At 36.3% G+C, this 24,625-nt stretch overlaps 1 pseudogene; it reads right to left on the reverse strand.

Moving 5' to 3' along the window:
* Positions 1–24,625, reverse strand: part of LOC109052991 — a 118,252-nt pseudogene that overhangs the window by 20,624 nt on the left and 73,003 nt on the right.

A 24,625-nucleotide genomic window follows, 5' to 3' on the forward strand; every position in this document is an offset into this window, starting at 1 on the left:
AAGAAAGGTAAATTATGATGCTGAGGGGCTGAAAGAGAGAGACTCTAACTCCCAATCTCTACTTTGAAGGAATATTCGGTTATTTCCATGCTTCAGATGCTGTCGAATACCACAGAAAATAATTTCAGCTTGGTCCTCAGTAGAAACAAGCAGAAAATGTTTACGAAAATACCCATACCATTGTGAAAAAGAAGTACATTTTAGCATGCTTTTGAAAAGATTTATTATGTAAAGAATATACTTTAAAAGAATATAAGTGCGAAGTGAATATATATTTTTCTGGCACTTATATTAATTGCAACTAAATGAAAAAGTAATATAGTTGAAATTTATATTAAATGCAATTAGTGTTTTTCCTGACCAACTTAAGCTGGACTTGAGTACAATTTTAATTGAATTATCTTTGAAATATAGTTGAAGTATACTTCTGAATATACTTACATGCATTTTTGGTACATTATAATATCCTTTAATGACATTTCTATTGAAACTTGAATGTCATGTTCAGTTTCATCCAAAACAGATGAATGTGTGGCAATGTTTTTTATTTTATTATTTTTATTTTTTTCCCATAAGTTGTTGTGCATACTGTGAGAGTTTGGAAATGAATTGTCTGTTGAGTGATGCTAATAGGCAAATGCTCTATAATGTTTGAAAATAACATACCACATACACTAATCCCTTCAATAAAACTAACCAACAGTGTTAACAAAAGTGAAAGTCAGATAAAAACCATACCAGTGCAGCTTCTAAAAGTGAATTTTTGAGTGCTTCACATCGCAAGTTCAGTGCTGTACCAGGTGAGCTACTAAGCAAGTTTACTACATCCAAAATACCATGCATAGGGTGCTGGTTATATGATGTACAGATCAAAATGTATTAGTTTAGCAATTATGGTTATGTTAGGGTCATAACATTCTTTTGTGCAAATAACCATGTGAAAACAAATATTTACTAATTGATCATCTGTTACTATAATTATAAATAGTTTGAAAAGGAATCAAAGTTGTTGACACTTTGCAGCCACTATTGTTCATTTCAACTAGAAACTGCAGTGTATGTACTGTATAAGGACTTTTTTGGAGTTTTTCAAAAATAAATAAATAAATACATGCAAAAATACCAGATAAAAAAATAAACACGGATATTTTCATTTGCTTTCTGTTTGAGGATGCCAAAAGAGGATATTGGATTCCTGTTTGACAGAATCAGCATTGTATAACGCGCTATATAAATAAAGGTGAGGGACAAGCAAAATGATACAGTATACAGCTGAATGCATTGTGCGGCATACTCCATTGCTATAATGTAATGCACTCACCTTCTTTCCAAAGTGCTTTCTGAATGCTATCATTACTGAGCCCTACACTCTTTCTCTCTCTGTGGAGGCTGAAGACTTTTACATTTCTGATTTGACTCATAAATGAGCAAGTACTCTACTACTGATCTCTGGATCAATTCATCACATAGACAACAAAACATCATTTATAGGGGTGTACGTTTGATTTCGGTTTATAATTATTTTGATTAATGTATGTATGGATGGTTATATTATGGGAGGTAAATTCCATCAGGTGCGTGATTTCACATAGAGCAGCTGTTACTACACAGAACTGTTGTTAACTGACAAGCTGCGCAAATCCACGTTCATTACCAGAGAACCGGCTTTACTGACGAGATGCGCATTAATTATCGGCCGATATTTATCATGCCTCCCTAATCATTTAAATGTATTTGTGCTTAACCTTCTTTGTTTCATGACATCACAATCCATATGTCTGTGGCTGCCTATGGTCACCGCAATTTTTCAAAACAAATTGGCAACTATGACTAGTGCTTTCTGAATGAACGAATTATGCAAAATCTTAAATTTGTGTTTTTAGTTATAAAAATTATTTTTAAAAAGTGATAGTGTTTACAATAAAGAGAAATGTGTCAGTCTTCTTTTAAAAAATCTTTATGGTTTATGATAATAAGTCTATCTATATAAACTTTTTTGTGTTTGTTTGTTTATAAAAATGTTTGTCTGTGGCAATGGATACAGATGATGTCTATAAACATTTAAAGTGCTATTTCACTAATGTCATTCCAAACCAATAAGATATTTGTTCATCTTCAAAACACAAACTACAGGTGCTGGTCATATAAATATAATATCATCAAAAAGTTGATTTATTTCACTAATTCCATTCAAAAAGTGAATCTTGTATATTATATTCATTCATTACACACAGACTAATATATTTCAAATGTTTATTTCTTTTAATTTTGATGATTATAACTGACAACTAAGGAAAATCTCAAATACAGTATCTCAGAAAATTAGAATATTGTGAAAAGGTTCAATATTGAAGACACCTGGTGCCACACTCAAATTAGCTAATTAACTCAAAACACCTGCAAAGGTCTTTAAATGGTCTCTCAGTCTAGTTCTGTAGGCTACACAATCATGAGGAAGACTGCTGACTTGACAGTTGTCCAAAAGATGACCATTGACACCTTGCACAAGAAGGGCAAGACATAAAAGGGCATTGCAAAAGATGATGGCTGTTCACAGGAATCTGTGTCCAAGCACATTAATAGAGAGGCAATGGGAAGGAAAAGATGTGGTAGAAAAAAGTTTACAAGCAATAGGGATAACCGCACCCTGGAGAGGATTGTGAAACAAAACCCATTCAAAAATGTGGGGGAGATTCACAAAGAGTGGACTGCAGCTGGAGTCAGTGCTTCAAGAACCACTACACAAAAACGTATGCAAGACATGGGTTTCAGCTGTCGCATTCCTTGTGTCAAGCCAGTCTTGAACAACAGACAGCATCAGAAGCGTCTCGCTTCAAAAAGGACTGGACTGCTGCTGAGTGGTCCAAAATAATGTTCTCTGATGAAAGTAAATTTAGCATTTCCTTTGGAAATCAGGGTCCCAGAGTCTGGAGGAAGAGAGGAGAGGCACACAATCCATGTTGCTTGAGGTCCATTGTAAATTTTCCACAGTCAGTGATGGTTTGGGGTGCCATGTCATCTGCTGGTGTTGGTTCACTGTGTTTTCTGAGGTCCAAGGTCAATGCAGCTGTATACAAGGAAGTTTTAGAGCACTTCATGCTTCCTGCTGCTGACCAACTTTATGGAGATGCAGATTTCATTTTCCAACAGGACTTGGCACCTGCACACAGTGCCAAAGCTACCAGTACCTGCTTTAAGGACCATGGTATCCCTGTTCTTAATTGGCCAGTAAACTCGCCTGACCTTAACCCCATAGAAAATCTATGGGGTATTGTGAAGAGGAAGATGCGATATGCCAGACTCAAGAATACAGAAGAGCTGAAGGCCACTATATCAGAGCAACCTGGGCTCTCATAACACCTGAGCAGTGCCACAGACTGATCGACTCCATGTCACGCCGCATTGCTTCAGTAATTCAGGCAAAAGGAGCCCCAACTAAGTATTGAGTGCTGTACATGCTCATACTTTTCATGTTCATACTTTTCAGCTGGCCAAGATTTCTAAAAATCATTTCTTTGTATTGGTCTTAAGTAATATTCTAATTTTCTGAGATACTGAATTTGGGACTTTCATTAGTTGTCAGTTATAATCATCAAAATTAAAAGAAATAAACATTTGAAAATTATCAGTCTGTGTGTAATGAATGAATATAATATACAAGTTTCACATTTTGAATAGAATTAGTGAAATAAATCAACTTTTTGATGATATTCTAATTATATGATCGGCACCTGTATATTATAATGAAACCTGAGTGATTTCTGTCCCTCCATTAAAAGTCCATTCCACCAAAACAATGACTCTTCAAAAGTTCATTAAGGCGTTGAAAATGTAATCTGTTTACCATATTTGATATTCTCTGAGTGCATTGATCAATGTTTATATGCAAATGAAGTCTAAGACTAAATTAAGTCTGTTCATCATATAAAGTGATTGCTTCAGCACAAGACTTGTGTTAAATCATTTGATTCATACAATTACTTTTACAATGTCTTTATGAAATTTTTTAAACATCAAACTTTGGTGGAATAGACTTTCAATGTAGGTACTTAAACCTCTTAGGAATTAAGATAATAATTATTATTATTTTTATTTATTTTTTCGGGTGAACTATTCCTTTAAGTTTAAGATGTAAATAATTGGTTACACTTTAGATTAGGGAATGCATATTCACTATTAATTATGACTTTTGCACAAATAAACTCCTAATTTGTTGCTTATTAATAGTTAGTAAGGTAGTTGTTAAATTTAGGTATGTGGAATCTAAAATACAGAATAATGCAATAACATGTGCTATAAGTAACAGCCAATATGCCAGTAATATGCATGCTAATAAGCAACTAATTAAAAGTGAAAACTGGTCCTTGAACTAAAGTGTTACTGAATATTCCATTAAGGCTCTAGAGTTTGTACTGATTGTACAGCATCAGTGTAGAGTTAAAATCACAAGCTGTGAAACGGTGATGGACTTTCTGTTCAGACACAAACACACACCACATTCTGTCACAGCTGGGATCAGATCAGAGACTCAGCAGTGCACTTAACGTCCAATAAAGACAGGAGAAGTGTGTTTGGGTCTCAGTGTAACACACTGGCCATGACCTCCCGAACATTTGATATGGAGAGGTTATACAGGGATAATGTGTGTGTGTGTGTGTGTGTGTGTGTGTGTGTGTGTGTGTGTGTGTGTCTAGGGTGACAGCAGCAGGATGAGAGGCAGGAAGTTAGCAGAACTCCAGACATCTGGCACTGCTGTCTCCCCTGACACACACACACACACACACATACACACACACACTCTGATCTCCTCCGATCAAAGTCTGCCCTGTTTACTCTTCCACAGCACACACATCCAAATAACTTCCACACACACTTACACGTGTTCTCCTCACACACAGAATCAAGCCTTTAGTTTAGCCAACAGCTCCTCTGATGAAAGCATCAAACTGTGATCTAAAACCAGTCTGTATGTGTGTATGTGTGTGTGTTGGCTCTCAGGGCGGTCCAGTCAGCAGTTCTGTTCTTTACATATTCAAGGTGAGGTAATTTGACTTAAACAGCTTTAAACAGCGAATCAGAGTCATGCTGGGAGATCTCCAGCACTGCATGAGTGTAAATACAGTAAGTGACATACTGAACTGTGTGAAAAGTACAGCTAGAGCCGGACAGCAGCATTAGTGAGCTATATTATGTATAATATTACATATTATTAACACTACCAGCTTTTAATGCTAATGAAAACTACTGAACATTATTAATTAGTAACAGTGGCAAGGCCAGAAATAACCAAGTGGGTGGATCTTTGTGAATTAGGGCAGACCTGTGTTCTGTACCAATGCATGTTTTTAAATGAACGAACAATTCTGGTTAGGGTTACAACATCAAATTTGAAAAGATACATCTGTACTAAATATATATATATATATATACACACAGAAAGACTCTATCATTTATATAACTCAATCAAACAGGAATTAAAGTTTTTCTAAAGTCACATTTGAGACAGAGGCTCCTTTAGAGATTCACTAGAACCATCTTGTCACTACACATTTTTTTAAATCAATTAAATAAAACCTTACAGATTTCATAATCCTCAATATTACTGCACAATAAATATTACTGCACAACACATATTGCTGCACAACAAATACAAACTAAAATTAATTAATAAAATTTCTATAATTGCAATCTTAATATACCAGGTGCACACAACCTCCATAAAACCAATAATTTACACAAAACTGTATAAATAATAATCATAAAATGAATCATTAAGAGTAACATTGTACCAGAAGGGACACTGAGTGTTTTTCTGTGTTAGTGTATGTCACCTCCAGTGTGTGTGTGTGTGTTTCAGACAGACAGGATGAGCAGGGTCACCTGTTCTCAGTCTCACAGAGTTAGCGCGGCTGTCTAACCCAGGCGTGCTGTGGTGATCTGACAGTAATCCGGAGCCACTGCAGAGCCGAGTGTGTGTTACATTATCTGTCTTAATCCGGTAATCCGCGGACACATGGCTAATCTCAATCCCACCCCCACACACACCTTCCTCACTTATCACTCTAATGATGGACCCCCGGCAACTGATCCCAGCAGCACCGCCTCTCCCGCCCCTGATTGACACACCTTCCCTCTCTCATCGGTATAGTGTCTTTATGAATTAGTGTGTGTGTTTTTTTTATCACACACACACACACACACACTCCTCCCAGGCAGCTCTCATTAATGGAATTCACAGCCCAGGGCGAAACACAAAGCAAACATATGTTCTGCAAATATGTGTGTTTTGGTCTCTGTGTCACTGTAACTGTGAGCGTTTAATAGAGTCGCTGGTCTGTGTAAGTCTTTGATGTGATTGGTGTGATTTTTAAAAACCCTTGACAAAGACACACACCTCTCATCCACTCTCTGGCCTGAAACTGAAAGCTCAGCCAAACTATAAGCTGATATGACAGGACACAAGAATGAAAGAGACAGAGAGAGAAAAGCAGGTACTTCTAGTATTAAAGGAATATTTTAGCCAGAAAATTAAGATTCTGTCATCATTTACTCACCCTCATGTACTTACAAACCTGCATGACTTTCTTTCTTGCATGGAACTTAAAAAAAGACATTTAGCAGAATGCTTGTGTTGCTCATTCATGTCAAACTTTAAAATGCACCATAAAGTAGTTCATATGACCAATGGCGCGGGAAGGGGGGTGCTGCGGGGGCTGCAGCCCCCCCCCGTCATAGCATCAGCCGTGCGTTGTCCTGGTGTTTGGACTAACCTAATATTGTACTTAAAAACGTGAAAAAAATAAACTAAAAATAAAAAAAACAGACATAACAATGTGTTTATTGTGGGATTAAGATATAGTGTATAAGATATAAACTAATGATTAATTATTTTAATATTTCGTTGATAAAAGACTAACCTAGCCTCCTCAGGAATGCTTCCGTCACCGTCAGAATAATTGGCTTCCGTCAGAATAATGGGCGTTTACTAGCCGCTCTCAAGCGCACGACCGCATGCATAATTTTGCCACAAAGAACCGGCTGAAGAAATGATTATGAATTTGTCAAAAATAGCAAGGAGACATTTAATTGTTTATTAATAAAATGGTGTTTTCTGTGTCGCTGCAAAGACGATGCGGACTCGCCATGAACGCCAGAGAGAAATGCACATTTCATATGGATTAGGCCTACATATTCAGAGAGTAGCCTATTTATTTTCGTTTTGAATATTTTCGTTTAAAAGTAGACATTTTTAAGCTTTTTATAATAGATAGTCTATATTTCTCAAAACTGTCTGTGAGGCACAAGCTGAGTTTTTCTGAGCCCTCCAGTTCACGTGCAATACAAGTGATGTGCCGGTACCTTATTACATTGTCTGCTAATATATTTGCTTGTTTATTAAATACAGGCAATGGGTTGATAAAATATTGATTAAAATTAAGATACAATTTATAAAAAACGAAAATCTTTTAAACAGAGTCTTTCTACAAAACAAAACTCAATAAAGTGGTCAAAATCATGTCTTACCCACTCCATGTCTCATAGGCTATTGCGCATGATGTATCATATCTTTCTCTGGCTGCATGCTCACTTTCATAATAAACATTGATTAAATAAATAAAAAAATTACATTAGCCTATAATATTTAAACAAATATGAAACCAAATATGTTTTCTTTAATGGCTACAACACATAGCCTAAACAGTACAGAGATTTTTTTTTTATTATTTTTATTTATTTATTTATTTTTATTAAACATCAAAGTACAAGTACATCAAGTACAATTTTTGTGTATAAAACAGTAACAATCACGCCAGGGGAGAAGACTAGTAGAGAAATTTAATGTCGTCAGTCACAACATAATGACGTCACATATTTTCCAACCCAGCCCTAAGCCCCCCCCGCATGATGAAGCTTCTTGCGCGCCTGCATACCGTGAATTCTTTTAAAGTATGTGATTTCCATATAAATACAGTTTTTAAAAGCTTCTTTGTCACAGGGATTCTTCTGTGTGTTCAAGCTTGGCATAAAGACATGTTCTGCATATGACTTGTGGTTTTCTTATGTGTGTTTTCTTTTGACTTGTGGTCATTTTTAAAGCTTCATGTAAGGAAGTGATATTTTTAGCATACGTACTAAAACAAATATTTTCTGTTTGTATAAAATGTATACTTCTTAAAAGTACATAAAAAAAGTACTGGAAAATAATATTAAGGAAATAAAAGGCTAATTAACTATACTTTAAAAGAGTTCACTTTCATGTTTCTTAACACACTTAAGTTCACTTTTAAAAGTGCATTTTGCAATACTGTCTAATTAAAAGTTTTACTTTAAGTACAGTACATAAAAAAAACATTTTGTCATGCTTTAAAGAAGTTCAGCTATTTTTGATGTTTTAACTTACTAAAGCACATGTAAATTATAATAAATTAAATTGTTATACAATATTATATTTAACAACAAGATATTTTCAACAAGATATTTTCAATGTACTAAACTACACCTTTATTATTACAAATGTGTAATGGCAAATAAATTTAAATGCATCATACTAGAATTGAAATTCAACTATATTTAGTTTATCATAAATGCTTCAGCAGACAATAGAAGTAATTATGAAAGTCTTACTTAAGTGGGTGAAAAAGAACTCTAAGTTTCAGCTAACTGCATTACATATAAATTTATACTATAAGACATTTTCCTTTCATTCATTCAGTTCACACTTAGCATAGTATATTCGGTTATACTTTATTTTAAGGTCATTGTTACAGCGTAATTATATATTTAAGTACTGAGTAATATTAATTCACTACATGTACTTAGTAAATGATTAGGGTTAGGATTAGGGTTCGGCTTAGGGTTACTTGCACATGATTATGCATAATTTATAGTTATTATAATAGTAAGTACATGTAACATGTAACAAGGACACCTTAAAATAAAGTGTTACCGTGAATTCTTTTAAAGTATGTTATTTCCATAATAAATACAGTTTTTAAAACTATGCTTCTTTTTCACAAGGGATTCTTCTGTGTGTTCAAGCTTGGCATAAAGACATGTTGTGCAGGATTTGATTTCAGTGATGCCTTATCGCACGTGTCATGTCACAGATCCAACTTTGAAGGTGCTGAAGTACTTTTATGGTATTTCTGACCTTGACAACAGGTCACACTTTCATTTTATGGAAAAAAAGGAGTTAAGTTGTTCCAAAAGTCCATTTGGAAGAACAACAGGTAGAGTAAATGTTGGGTAATTTGTGTGTCTGTGTTTTTGTTCATAAGGGACTGTGGGAATGTTACGTGTGTGTGTGTGTGTACACGTGTGTGTGTGTGTGGACTCACCCTGCTTGCTCAGTGCCGGTCGCTCCTGCAGCCCGTCTCTCTCTCTGCTGTCACACCATTTGTCTGTCTTCAGCACAGACGCGTCACCGGAGCTGTCCTCTCTGCTGACAGAGACAACCTGAAAAGAAATGCACACACACACCCACGTCAACAGAAAACACATCAGGAAACAAAGCGAACAAATACAAACAAGCTCATCATAATGAATAAAACAGCAGCGGGTCTTTTGTGTGAATTAATTGAAGTGATTTATTAAGAGCAGGCTGCTTTGGAGTATCCATTAACACAGTGTTTGGCAACAGTAAGTGCTAATGCACTGGCACCAGAGCACTCCCTCTCTTTCTCTCTCGTCACGCTCGCTTCATTGTAATGCAGGAAATAACGGAGGCCGTCCTCGCAGACTTCCACACACATTTAATTTTATCTTTGAATAAAAGAGCTATAGGAAAGAATTAATCTGCTTAACATTTCTAAGTACACCCTCCAAAGGAGCGGGCTGTTTTAATCTTACATATGCTCAGCAGAGTTACTGGCAAAAACTGTACGTTTTCTTCATCTCATCCTTTCAACATCAAATGGCGAGCAGCAAAAATTGGATCAGACTTCAAAGCTCAGCGATGTGCTCCAAGTCACAGAGTGGCTCTACTATTTCACATATTGAATTCGAGTAGGATATCAAAGTCCTAGCAAAGAACCTCAGGTCTTTACTGGAAAAAAGGGGCTCCAACATCTGTAGAGAGAGCAGCGAAAAGACAAATCACCTCAGGGAGAAGTCAGCGTTTACTCTCTACCACGCTTTTCCAGCCTTTTGATTCACTCCTTCTCTCTCTACCTCCCTGGGTTCCTCGCTTTCTACTCTCTCTCAGCGGAGAAGTGAATTATCTGTGAGGGAACTGTCTCTTTTGTCTCAAGGACTGTGCTGTTTGATCTGAGGGTTGCTCTGTGTAATATCAACTGCAGTTAGGTGACAGCAGAGTTCACATTAACATGAGCCGTATCAGACGTACAATTAAGGACTAGTTCGTTCAAAAATGAAAATTCTGTCAATGTTTACTCAGTTGTTTCAAACCTGTGCTGCATTATTCCATACTATAAAAGCATAAAGTGACCAAGGGCAAAAGGACAGGGAGCACCATAAAAGCAGGGGAAACCTTTATGGTGCAGTTTTGAAAAACCGTCTCTTTTGTGTTTAAAATTGTACAAATACTTTCAGGAATGATCACATCTGACCTTTTCATCTGGGAGGTGACTGATGGAGGATCTTCTTTCAGAAAACTATCAGAATTCCCCACAAACTGCAAGTTTGGGATTTCCATTATTCCAAGAAAATGATTTAGTTTATTACGAGATGATGTCATTGATAGCAGATGACTGCATTACTGCAACACTTATATTGTGAGTATTCTGGTTCACATCACTCTCTCTTTCAAACCATTGTAAACATCTGCTCAAAAAACAATGTGTGGCATTGAGTGGCCTATGAAGTCCCGTCTGATTTCAAGAACAGCGGACCAGAAAAAAGGTCCAGAACACTCAACAGCACATGTTCTCCAGCACCAGGTCCAGCTGCTTCCTCTCATTACGCTACAAAAGTCCTTGTGTATTTATTCTGTTATGCAATTGCATTATTCTTATTTCACATGTTGTAGATTTTCATTATATATTGTGCTGTTCTTAAAAATTCTGTGTATATCAGTTTCTGGGCAAAAAAAAAAAAAAAAAGTTCTCATAATATGATAATATTTCAGAAGCAATCTCAACAATGCTTTACACTGTTCTCAGATTTGCCAAGACAAACCTTTCTTTCTTTCTTTCTTTCTTTCTTTTTGTTGTTTTGACCCTAACGTACTTAAAATAACTTTATTTTGTTTGTTTCACAGATGGAAGAAAGTCATACATGTTTGAAAGAACATGATGATCAGTAAATGACAGAATTTCCATTTCTTCCAAGACCAATTATCTCAGTTAAGGCCCGTTCACATCAAGTAAGATATCTATAATGATAAAGATTCTGCTCCACTTTAACTTCTTGTATGGATGATATTTGTCCTCTCTCCTTCAGGCCAGCAGTTGCTGCTCCTTCTAACCCCTGGTTATCCGATGTTCTTCGTGAGCATCAGTCCAAGCTCAAGGCAGCAGAGAGAAAATGGCGCAAATCAAAAGAGCCGTCAGACCTGAGTACGTATCAGTCTTTGCTTTTATCCTTCTCTGCTTAAGTCTGTACTGCCAAATCTGCAATCTCCACAACAAGATCAACAGCGCTCCAGACACACGTAATCTCTTTAACAGATTCAATTCTCTCCTCTGTCCCCCTCCACCACCTCCCACCACTTCTATTACAGCTGATGATTTCACCACATTCTTCACAGACAAAACTAGAACAATCAGTAGTCAATTCTTCAGCTGCACACACACAGGAACTCAAACCAACCACATCCACGCCTAAAACTCCCCTCTTCTCCTTCTGTCCCCTCACTGAGGCAGAAGTATCGAAACTTCTCCTCTCCAGCCACCCTATAACATGCCTTCTAGACCCAATCACCTCACACCTTCCCCAAGCAATCTCTCCTGCACTCACACATATCATCAACACATCTCTGCTCACAGGCACCTTCCCCACTGCATTCAAGCAGGCTCGGGTAACCCCACTGCTCAAAAAACCTACATTAAACACTTTATTTGCAGATAGCTACAGATTTGTCTCACTTCTTCCATTTATAGCAAAAACACTCAAACTAGTTGTTTTTAACCAGGTATCATTACTTCTTTCTCAGAACAACCAACTGGACACTAACCAGTCAGGTTTCAGGAGTGGCCATTCAACTGAGACTGTGCCACTGCCAGAGACTGAAACCTTGCAGATTGCAAAACCTGATTCCAAATCATCAGTTCTTATTTTCCTGGATCTATCTGCCGCTTTTGACACTGTCAATCATCAGATCCTCCTGTCTGCCCTCTCATCACTGGGCATCACAGGGATTCCACTTTGCTGGTTTGAATCCTATCTCACTGGTAGGCTTTCAGGGTGGCCTGGAGAGGGAAGGTATCCAAAGCAAATCAACTAGTCACTGGGGTTCCTCAGGGATCAGTTTTTGGACCCCTCCATTTCTCCATATACACTACATCACTGGGTCCCATCAAACAGGCACATGGCTTCTCCTACCATTGCTATGCTGATGACATTCTGCTTTATCTTTCATTTAAACCAGATGACCCAACGGTAGCTGCATGGATCTCAGGCTGCCTGGCAGACATCTCAGCATGGATGAAAGAACATCACCTACAGCTCAACCTGGCAAAGAATGAGCTTCTTGTCTTCCCTGCCACTCCAACTCTACAGCATGATGTCACCATCCAGCTAGGTTCATCAACAATTACCCCGTCAGAAAACTTGGTGTAATCTTTGATGACCAGCTAACTTTAAAAGACCACATTGCAAAAACTGCTCAATCTTGATGGTTTGTATTGCACAATATCAGAAAAATCAGGTCCTTCCTAACAGACCATGCTGCACAACTTCTTGTCCAGGCCCTTGTCATTTCCAGGCTGGACTACTGCAATGCTCTTCTGGCTGGACTTCCATCAAGCACAATCAAACCTCTACAAATGATTCAGAATACAGTCGCACCACTGGTCTTCAACGAGCCCAAAAGAGTCCACGCCACACCTCTCTTTATATCCCTGCACTGGCTCTCGGTTACAGCTCGCATGACGTTCAAGACACTGATGCTTGCATATAGAACAGGCACAGGCTCAGCACCCACCTACTTCCACTCACTCTTACGGATCTACATCCCCTCCAGAAGTCTGAGATCTGCTAGTGAGCTACGTCTTGTGGTACCATCACAGAGAGGCTCAAAATCACTTTCCAGAATCTGCAATGCTGAATCCCTGACAATTTTCAAGCATCAGCTGAAAACTCACCTCTTTCGTCACTATCTGACTTCATCCTAATAATAATAATAATAATAAACTTTTACTCTTTTCTTTAATATTTCCCTGTCTAGCTTGTACTTATTTAAACAATGCTTGAAACTTGGTATTACGAGCACTTCCTGTATCTATTTTCCTCTGAATGAATCGCTGTATTCCCCAATTGTAAGTTGCTTTGGAGAAAAGTGTCTGCTAAATGAATAAATGTAAATGTTAAAACACTGGCAGCCTGCTTTGAAGGGCTTGAGCACTTAAAGTGGCAAAACTGCAGCACTTGTTTATAATAAACAGTGCTTTGGAAGCTTATATAGTTATTTTTATAGTTATCATTCTTGGTGTGAACAGGCCTTTAACCACAATATTTTTTACACAGTGTATGTAAAAATTCAGTTATCCATTTAAAAAAAAAAATGGATCTGTGAATAGCTTCACAGCAAAAATTTGTGTCAGGCCATAAGTCTCATGAGCAACACAAAATTTCAATGTCAATATCAATGACATCATAATCCAGTTTGTCACAGTCACCAACACTGACATAACTGTTTAGTGCAGTAATTCTGATGAACATGTATGATTTAAAGGCACACACACACACACACACACACACACACACACACACACACACACACACACACACACACACACACACACACACACACACACACACACACACACCTGCTCCTGTCAGCTAATGAGCATGTAGGTAAGTTTATGAACTTTACAAGGGAAAATTGGGCCAGTTGATGTCAAAATAAATCTATAACGCTTCTCTCCAGCCCTGATGAAACAGAATAGCAAAGTGTGAGGTTTGAAGTTTCACCACTGAGACTTCTGATATAAACAAGCATTGAGAATCCCCTCTGATAAGCCAACTGGCTGGAGGATACACACACACACGCATGCACATAAACATATACACTCACCCAAAACACTCTCAGATATGGGAGGGCAGATGAAAACTTTGGATTTTACGATATATATTATGCGATATGATTGTCAGCAATCTCTCTGCTGCATAGGTCTAAAAAATAATATAATTTTGTTCTACAAATCCCTAAACTTAGGGCATAGCTCAGAGAGCTCGTTTTAATTAAGTAGGAATGTAAATTAGGATTCATATTCTTTTAAACATGCAAACATTTTAAAATATGTTTCAAAAAGTGTCTAGTGCACATCCTGTTACACCTTGAACTGTGGAGGGCAGTGCATGATTGAGTGCAGTTTGTGTCATTTATGAAAAAACAAACCAAGACAAGACAAGAGAAGAAAAAAAAAAACAACAATCCGAATAAAATCCCAAAGCAAAACAAAACTAAACTAAACTAATACAAGTTTTGTTTCGTGCATGTTTTTTTTTTCTTTTTCAAATTAAATATATATATATATATATATATATATATATATATATATATATATATATATCTATATATATATATATATATATATATATATATATATATATATATATATATATATATATATATATATATATATATATATATATTTATAAATAATGAGCTGATATTTATAATTGAGTTGATCAGCATTTTGTTGTACACTGACTTGCATTCAGTACCGCAACATAATCTGTCAGAAACAGAACCTGCTGTCAAAGGTTAAAGACGATCATCTACTAGTGTTTATTCATAGAGTGCATGTGCATGCGAGTTGATTGTCACTCAAGAGTTGTGACTTAAGGAAGGTGAATACAATGCTTGCACACACCATAACACAACATCACTGGGACAGGCCTTGGGGACCTAGTGTATAGAACAAACAGATATCTAAACACACAATCATGCAAAAATACACTATGATAACATACAAAGGAAACAAACACAATGAACACACCCTCACTCACCCAGTCCATTGTCAACTCTGTCTGTAGTCTTTCCTGACTCTGTAGCCTCTGTATGCTGTAACACACATTCACATGATCAAACAATGAATAAAATAGTACAAATCACAATTTATTAGCTTTATCATATACAACGAGAGAATTATAAATATATATGATTGCTCAGAAATGTAATAGCACACCAACTGAGGAACCTGTAGCAAAAAAAGGGGCTCTAAAGATTAACACACAGAGTGGGTTTGTCCAAATCACAAACACTGAGTTTGAGCAATGATAATGGTGATGTCTGCAAACTACATTAATTAAAAAAAAATCCCACAAATAAGTATGACTAATAGCTATTTTTTCTTTTTGGTTGTATCGAATGCAATGTAAAAGTTTCCTACTTGTGTACATAGATTCGGATAAATCGTTTCCTTTGATCAGACACACTAAGTGAATGTTTAGGATAAAAACACAATGCGCTCTGAGTGAGTAATTAGTACTTTATCACTCATACAAATGCGTGTAAACCCCAGAACACATGAAAGGAGCAGCGCTGCTCTAAAATGCTAAAGCAGTCATTTATTCCACTTTCAATGAGACGTCCAATTAAAACTTACAAAACTTTAGCTTTAATCAGAGCAGATCCGGGTGTGAATAGAGGCCTGTAAACTCAAACAAACCACTGGAAACAGTGTGGAACTGGATAGTTTGCCATGTGTTGTGGTGGGTGTATAGATGTATATTCATCCAGGAGTGTGTTTCTTGTACACAACGTAAATGGCTGCTTTACCACGGTATGCATCATAGTAGAAACTAACTTGCCAGTCTCGACTGCTTCCTATACAGTTAATTTACTCAACAGAAAATTGCTAATTTTTAAACCACGTTAACATGCAGTATGTCATTGGTGTATACTTTATTCCCATATAGCTATACAGTAAGTCTCATATTGACATTGTTTATTTAAAATCTGCACACTATCTTACTACATCTTACTTTTACTGTAAAGTGAGAAATGCAAAGTCTTCTTGAAAAAAATCCAAAAGGCTTTATAATGTGGTAATTATATTTGATTCGTCTTTATCTAGGTTTTTTTTTTTTTTTAGTAGCTATAAATTATCATGAATGTGCTTTATGACACATTTGCACATGTATTGTAAATTCAACATTATACTCAAATATAAACAACCACTCCAAACCACTCTAAAGATGTAGGAAGATACTGACAATGACAATTTAAGAGACTTATAATACATTATAACTATAGGAACTATAATCCATTATAACTTAAAAGTGGATAAAACATGGTGTTTATAATGTGTTATAAAATGATCACACTCATAAAAATTATAACTACTAATACGTAGGTATTATAATGTATTATAACTATTGTTATGATTAACCAATAGACAATAAAACAAATTATAAGGTGTTTTTATAAGGCAATGGATGCAGAGAGATTCACCCAAAAATGAATTCAATTAATTCAAAATCAATTCTGTCATCAATTATTCCTCTCATGCCTTTTCAAACTTGTATGAGTTTCTTTCTTCTATAGAAAACACACACAAAAAAAAGACATTCTAAAAAAGTTATGGTTCCACTGACGTCCACTGTATTAAAAAATAAAAAAGGAAACCTGAAACTGGTTGGTTAGTGACATTCTTCAAAATAACATTTTTTTTTTTTCTTTTTTTAAATGCATACAGGTCTGGAATGACATGAAGTGAGTCAATGATGTTTTGGGTGGGCTTTAAAACTGACATCATAAAACAATGAATGCAGGCTTTATAGAATCTTTCATATAGTTGCCATTTACTATAGTTTTGGTTGTGTGAGATAAACATCAAAACAGAATGCTCACCAGTAATTTCCTATAGATATCTTATGGATATCCTATATGAATATAAAAAAACATTTTCTCTACTGAAAGCTGCTGTTTAATTTGCATACTGTGCTCAGCATATTCTCAGCCTATGGATCTCAATCATTGAAAGACGAGTGTTTGTTTTAGAAATGCTAATGCGGCCCACCTCAAAGTGGATGCACACACCTCTACACGGCTCTGAACATGTGGCCAAACACCGCGCCACCTGCACCAGCGAGCACAGAGCCAGAGAGAGACGTCTGCCAAAAAGGGGAACTGAAGTACTCCAGAAGAGCAGAGGAGAACAATAGCACCACTCCTCCCTCTCCTTCCTCCCCCTGGACCCCTCCCTCCTCACGCCCTCAGAAGACGCGCCCCGAGAAGGTTAATACGCCCGCTTTGATCTCCGTCAGGCCACACCAAGTAAGAATTCATTTACATTTCAGAAGAAAAGGGTGACAGTATAAAAAGCCATTTTGTTTCTGGTATGTGAGAGTCTGTAATGGGCCGGGAATGTGAGAGAGGAAGTGGCAGGGAGTGGCATGGGCACCCCATGCGTCTCTCTTCCCTCTCTTTTTTGTTGTTTTTTTCTGGATTTGTAATGAGATGGGAGAAAGGTGAGAGGATAGAAATGCAGAATTCTACTGAAACATGGGGACCAATTCTGTGACCCAAACTTGCAAAAGAGACGCTGGCTTCACACATTATTAATTTAGCAGCACTGGTTCATGGGATTGTTTGTTGAGCTAAAAAAAAAAAAAAAAAAAAAAAAAAATTCCTAGTTTGGAAAGACAGAAAGAAAGAGCTTTTTCTTTCTTATTTTTCCAAATGCTCCAGTCAACTTGATAATTACATTTGTTTTATGTTTAATTACACTTACATTCAAAAGTTTGGGGTCAGCATGATTTTATAATGTTTCCGAAATAATCTTTTATCCCAAAGCCTGCATTTATTTGATCAAAACTACAACAAAGACATCAATGTTGTGAAAAAAAATAAATAAATACAGTTAAAAATAACACTACTGTTTGAATATATTTTAAAATGTAATTTATTCAAGTAATGGCAAAGCTGAATTTTCAGCATCATTACATCAGTCTTCACAATAAACATTTCATCTTATTATCATCGCTGAAAACAGTTGTGCTGTGTAATTTTTTTTTTTTTTATGGAAACTGTGATACATTTTGTTTATTAATAGAAAGTTCAAAAGAACAGAATTCATTTCAAAAATATTTTAAATATTTTGTAACATTATGAATGTTCACTGTCACTTTTAAATTGTCAATTGAATGCACTAAATAAACATTCATTTCTAAAACAAAAAAATATATATATATATATATATATATATATATATATATATATATATATATATATATATATATATATATATATATATATATATATATATATATATATATATATATATATATATAAATAAAATTCTATATATATATATATATATATAAATAAAATTCTGTATTAGAATGCTGTTTTGTTTGATTTTTGTATTATATTAAATATCAATAATAAAAATATTTAAATATTCAGTGTTTTTTTAGTCAAAAACATTTTTTTTTTTTTTTTTTTCATTTTGCAGTTCTGTTCTAATGGGAGTTGGGAGTGTTCATTGGTAGTATGTATAGGCAGTCCTGATGGGCCCCCATGCCCCCCCCTCCCCCACCCTGAAAATAACCAGGTAAAATTAAATATATTCCAGACTTTTCAAGGGCCCTCTCTTCCTTTGGGGCCCTGGTAATCAGTACTGGTTTTACCCCCAGTCCGACGCCCCTGGCTGTTCTTGTTTGATTTTCATAATTTCTATTATACTTTATTTTGCTCTTTTTTCTCGTTTGCAGTTCCGATGCAATAGCATAACAAATGAGTGTTGTTTGTCATGCCAGTAAATCACACTACATTGAAATTGAGAGACACAGAGAGAAAAAAAAAATAAAGAAAATGAGAGTAGAATTTCTCCAGGGAATATTTCCACAATATTGTGACATTAGTTGTATTTGAGTTGCACAGAGCGTTTAGAGATGTGTACCTGACTTGATCTGTACAGCAGCCTGCTCACGTTCTCTCTTTATCTGCTTCAGATTCTGACAGGTGCAAAAATAAATCATCACACATGATCAACAAATGTAAAATGCAGTAAACCCTCTGTAACTAGCTTAAACATGAGCCCTGCATATGCATCTATTACTGTATCACAGTCATTTGGTAATGAGTCTGGGTTGCAAGAACCTGACTGTATGATAATCGCTCCATTGTTGTGTTTCTCTCTCTCTCTCTCTCTCTCTCTCTCTCTCTCTCTCTCCGGTACAGCCGAGCTCCCAGCCAGCCTTTGGTGTAGGCCTGCATCAACACCACCCGCAACATCAGATTGAGCTGCTCCACGTGATAGTACTTCAGAAACACCTGCAAGACACAAACACACATATCTATGCAGATGCAGGGAAGCATGCTCATACCTTACAATAAAAACACCACCATCAAGGGGTTCAGGTTGAAAAAGGACACTTTGAACTTTTTCTTTTTTTTTTCCAGAGATGCAGATGCCAACCATCTGGTCAATTAGATCCCCAGATAACTACCTTAACTTCTCAGACAGACAGAAGTGAGAGTGAGCGATTGTGAAAGAATGTTAGGAACGAAACCATGACCTTGGTGCATAAATACTTTTTCTGCAAGCATTGGTCTGAAAAAAAAATAAAATAAATGCATGCACTAAAGGATAAGCTTTTCTGTGCTATTAAAGGTAAATTAATAATAAATTACATATATCTATTGTAGACATCCCACTTAACCCTCTCTGAGGCACAAAGTCAGACATGTGTAGAGCTTGTTTAGTTAGTTTGGTCAATGTCCAGAGCTCTTCCTGCTCTGTGCATTTTCTAGTAGACACAGTTTTTATGAGCACACAAATGAAAGCCTATGATATAAGTTGAATGCCAGTCATAGTAATATGGATGCAACATGGAGCACTTTTTTAAACTAATACATTTTAATTTTCACGTCACATAACCAACTCCATATGTATGGATTTTCTGATGTAGTAAACTTGCTCAGCAGCTCACCTGGTACAACACTGCCTTGTAGAAGCAAGCAAGCATTTTTATTTTACACTGTCGGTTAGGTTTAATAATTACGTGGTTAAGTGTATATGTGGCTATTTCCAAATGGGGCAGAGCATTAACTTTTTAGCACCACTCACCAGACAGCAAACTCTTCATTTCTGTGATATGTACAACAGCAAACAAAATTAAACATTGGCAGATTTATGTTCATCAGTTTTTGGATAAAGCTTGCACCACTGACTGAACATTTCACTTTAAAAGTGTCATGAATTGTGCTAGAAGCAATGTAATATCATTTGGCAGAAATGTCATCACAGACATTTTTTTTCCCAGTGAACCTGGGTTGCTGTTATTGCTGCCAAATGTGCTTTAGGTAATGATAATTCAGTTTTTTTCTTCAGCAAAGTTAATACAAATCTGGTTAAGGCTTTGTCATTCAACAAAATGAAGGGGTCTGAAAATTTTTAAATGCACTGTGTGAAATAAATAAATAAATAAATAAATACTGGGGCTGTACTACAGTATAGATCATAAAATTATGGTACTAAACGATCACCTTAGCTGTGTCCCAAATGATGCATTATACACTATGCACTTATACAATATACTTATGCACTATGTAGTCAACCATCTAGTGTATGAGTTAAGGTTATTTTGTCATTCATAATCGGAATCTGAAAGCCCCTTCCTCCTCATAAGCATGCAACAATCCACACTTAATTTTCTTGGTTATTTAAAAGCTTAGTTCACCAAAAAATTACAATTCTGTCATTGATTACTCATTGATTGACAGCAATGCAACTGGTTTGCACAGAAATGTAGTTAGTAAATCATTAAAATAGTCCATGTGACATCATTGGTTCAACTGTTATTTTAGAAATCTATATGAGAATGCTTTTTGTGTCCTAAGAAAACAAAATACTACAATTGTCATTAGGATATGTCCCCAAAACCTTCAAACTGGCTGTTATTAAGCCTCTCATCAAAAAAAAAACACAAATTGACTCCAAAGAACTAGTTAATTACAGACCGATATCGAATCTTGATTTTATGTCCAAGATACCTAGAAAAGGTAGTATCCTCACAATTATATTCCTTCTTAGAGAAAAATGGTATCTCTGAGAATTTACAGTCAGGATTTAGACCGTATCATAGTACTGAGACTGCTCTCTTTAGAGTTACAAATGACCTGCTCTTATCATCTGATCGTGGTTGTATCTCTCTATTAGTGCTATTGGATCTTAGTGCTGCATTCAAAACTACTGACCACAACATTCTTTTGCATAGACTAGAAAACTTTGTTGGCATTAATGGAAGTGCATAAGCATGGTTCAAATCGTACTTATTTGACCGACATCAATTCGCAGCAGTGAATGAAGAGGTATCATATCGATCACAAATGCATTATGGAGTACCTCAAGGCTCAGTACTAGGGCCATTACTCTTCACGCTTTACATGTTACCCTTGGGAGATATCATCAGGAAACACAGTGTTAGCTTTCACTGTTATGCTGATGATACTCAGCTTTATATTTCTTCGCGGCCCGGCGAAACATACCAATTTTACAAAACAGAGGTGTTAATTATAGGACCAAAAACTATGCATGTAATTTTTTTGTTGTTTTGCAAAACTGAATTGAAGAACAGTAATGGAGAAAAAAATGATGAACAAAAAATTAACAAAATATTTCAATAGGATGATGATAACTGTACCTTGGTCTTGCCCAGTTTGGCTCTCTGCAGTATAACAATGTCGTTCTCTCTACTGCCCTCTGGCATCTGATGGGCACGAAGGCCAGATAGTAGTACCTGTAAGAAAAGCAAAATTACCAGACTCGCATTACACCACTCCAGATTATTTATAAATTGACAGTGCTAAGCACACTTAGGTTTCTTTTTAAGCTCAAAGGCTTGTTTACTTGACGGATTATACTGTATCAAAAAAGTTGTATGGAGAAAATGTATTAAATAACTTTTGATGCTTAAAATACAATCGCCAGAAGTAAAAAACTAAACAAACTATGCCACCGTTGCATGTCTTCAACGTCAATAAATAAAAAAATCAATCCTGCAGCACAATAACCTATTTTTTTTTTTTTCAATTTGACACCAACTTTAGCACTACATATTAAACATAGCCAGTCCTTATTTTTGCAGTTCTGTCTGGTGCCACTAATGCAGCAAAAATTACACACTTCACCTTTAAGACTGTTTTGCACAGAACAAGATAAAAGACTATGTCGAGACTATCTCTCCAGATCGCTCTAGATATTCCATTGATAACATCTTTCTGCCGCAAAAACCTCTGACGGTCAGGACAGAAAGGTAAAGCGTCACCTGATTCTCTGATAAATCATTACATAGGGCCATTGTTGCCTTGTTGTTATTATCTGGGGGCCATCAGTTATACTTCTGAATATACCAGCCTATAAATACACTGGCCTGAATCTCATAAATGAGTCTCATAGAACATCTGAAGCTTGTGGTTGATCCTCCATATATTTACCTCCTCTGAAGAGGAAGATATCAGCCTTTGTGTTTAAGAAAGAATACAGCCTTTGATTCCACTTGAACTGTGGTCTAATTATGCTCCTGATAGCTGTTGTGTCTCTGGTTGAAATACAAAGAGCTCTCCTTCACAAGGTTTTCCAAAAAGATCTGTTTGAAGCCATTTCTTCATACAGAAACTGGTTTTACGGAGCAGGTGTCAGTGCGGATCAGGAACAGCACCAGACGTTGTCCAACTAAGGAAATGCAAACAGAACGGTCACAGAGAATTTTTTTTTTTTTTTTATGCGCACTGGTCGGGTAAGTCTGGGGAAAATACAGATAATCAGGACACTTCTGTGATCAAAAGGATGATGGGAAAAAAGCCGGCGAGAGTCTTGCGTTTCTGAGCGCAGAGAAATTGTCTGGGATGTTTATGTAAAAGAGATGACCTACATGTCCACCGCCTCACGGCCCACGAGAGAAAGAGATGGATGGGTTGAAAGAAAGCGCAAGAAACAGAAAAGTTTATGGAAAATGAAGTGTGATTCCCAAAGCCTCGGAAAAGTCAATTTGGACCATGAATTTAAACAGCTCTGAGAAACTTTCAGCGGATTCACTCCGCCCCTTCAAAGTACCACTTCAGCACTAATTACTCAACCAGAGTCTAATTTAGCATCCCTTGTATTCTCAGAGGCTTAATGACCTATTATTGATGAGATTATGTTCTGTGTTCAGAGCTGTCAAAATATATAGATAATAAACCTGCAACGTGAGTTTCCCAGGAGCTTTAGGGAGCACTAGAGGAGGTGGGTCTATTCAATATGCGCTCACAGAGCGCTCTCTAAGCTTTGATCTCTCTAACTGTCTGTCTGTCTGTCTTTTTTCCTTCTTTTCATGAAGCCCAAGAGCTTCGGCTAATTAAATCTAATAACATTCCTGTGGTCCAACAGGAACGGCCGGAATAATGTCATTTGACTGCATAACTGATGAAGTCTGGACTTGGAGTGTGAATGTTTTTTTTTTCTTCTTCTTTGCAGGAAAACATAATAATTATGACCACCTTTCGTAACATAACCTCTGTAAAATGGAGCAGGAATTCCAGTCAATAAAGATGCTAAATCTACATTTATATGTTTCCTTATATACTAATGATGCCATAATTCTTTGGTGTTATGGGTGGTTGCTTGATGGTTTCTTATTGACAGAATCTAGTCTAAAATACTATGATCTATATAGTATAGCTTGAGTCTCTCCTTCAATATAAGTCAATGTAAGACAGCACACAAGAATTACATGCCATAGTTCAGGGTTTAATGGTTAGTTTACTCAAAAATGAAATGATTCTGTTATCATTTACTCACCCTCATGTCGTTCCAAACCCATAAGACTAATGTTCATAAACACACAAAGGAAACTATTTCAATATTTCCTCATCACTGGGCATCCTTTAAATCAACCAAAAATGTTAAGCTTGAAATAGTTCATAAAAATTACTCCAAATTAATCAAGTGGTTTAATCCAAGTCCTCACTTTACATGATGAACAGATTTAATTTATGCTTTTATTCACATACTAGCATTAATCAATGCACACACTGTACATGTAGCTCATGTATTATGGTAAACAAAATTAACAATTCGTCTAACTCTCGCATGCTTTTTAAAACATTTTCCTCGCTCCTTTGTCCTCCTCCTCCCCCTCCTGCTTCATCTCTAATAGCTGACGACTTTGCCACGTTTTTCATTTATAAAATTAAAAACATCAGTGCACAATTTTCCACACCACAATCCATCAAGTACATCTCACCAGCAAACATACACTCATTCACATCCTTCTCCTCACTCTCTGAGGCAGAAGTCTCCAAACTTATCGTTTCTAATCATCCTACTACTTGTCCGCTTGATCTCCTTCAAGCCATTTCTCCTGCAGTTGTACCTGCACTCACTCACATCATTAACATATCCCTCCACACTGGTGTTTTCCCCTCATCATTTAGACAGGCTCGTATAAACTCTGGTACTTAAGAAACCCACCCTCAACCCATCTCTTTTAGAGAACTACAGACCAGTTT

Source organism: Cyprinus carpio, chromosome B9 (genome assembly GCF_018340385.1).
Source record: "Cyprinus carpio isolate SPL01 chromosome B9, ASM1834038v1, whole genome shotgun sequence".
Taxonomy (NCBI): Eukaryota; Metazoa; Chordata; class Actinopteri; order Cypriniformes; family Cyprinidae; genus Cyprinus; species Cyprinus carpio.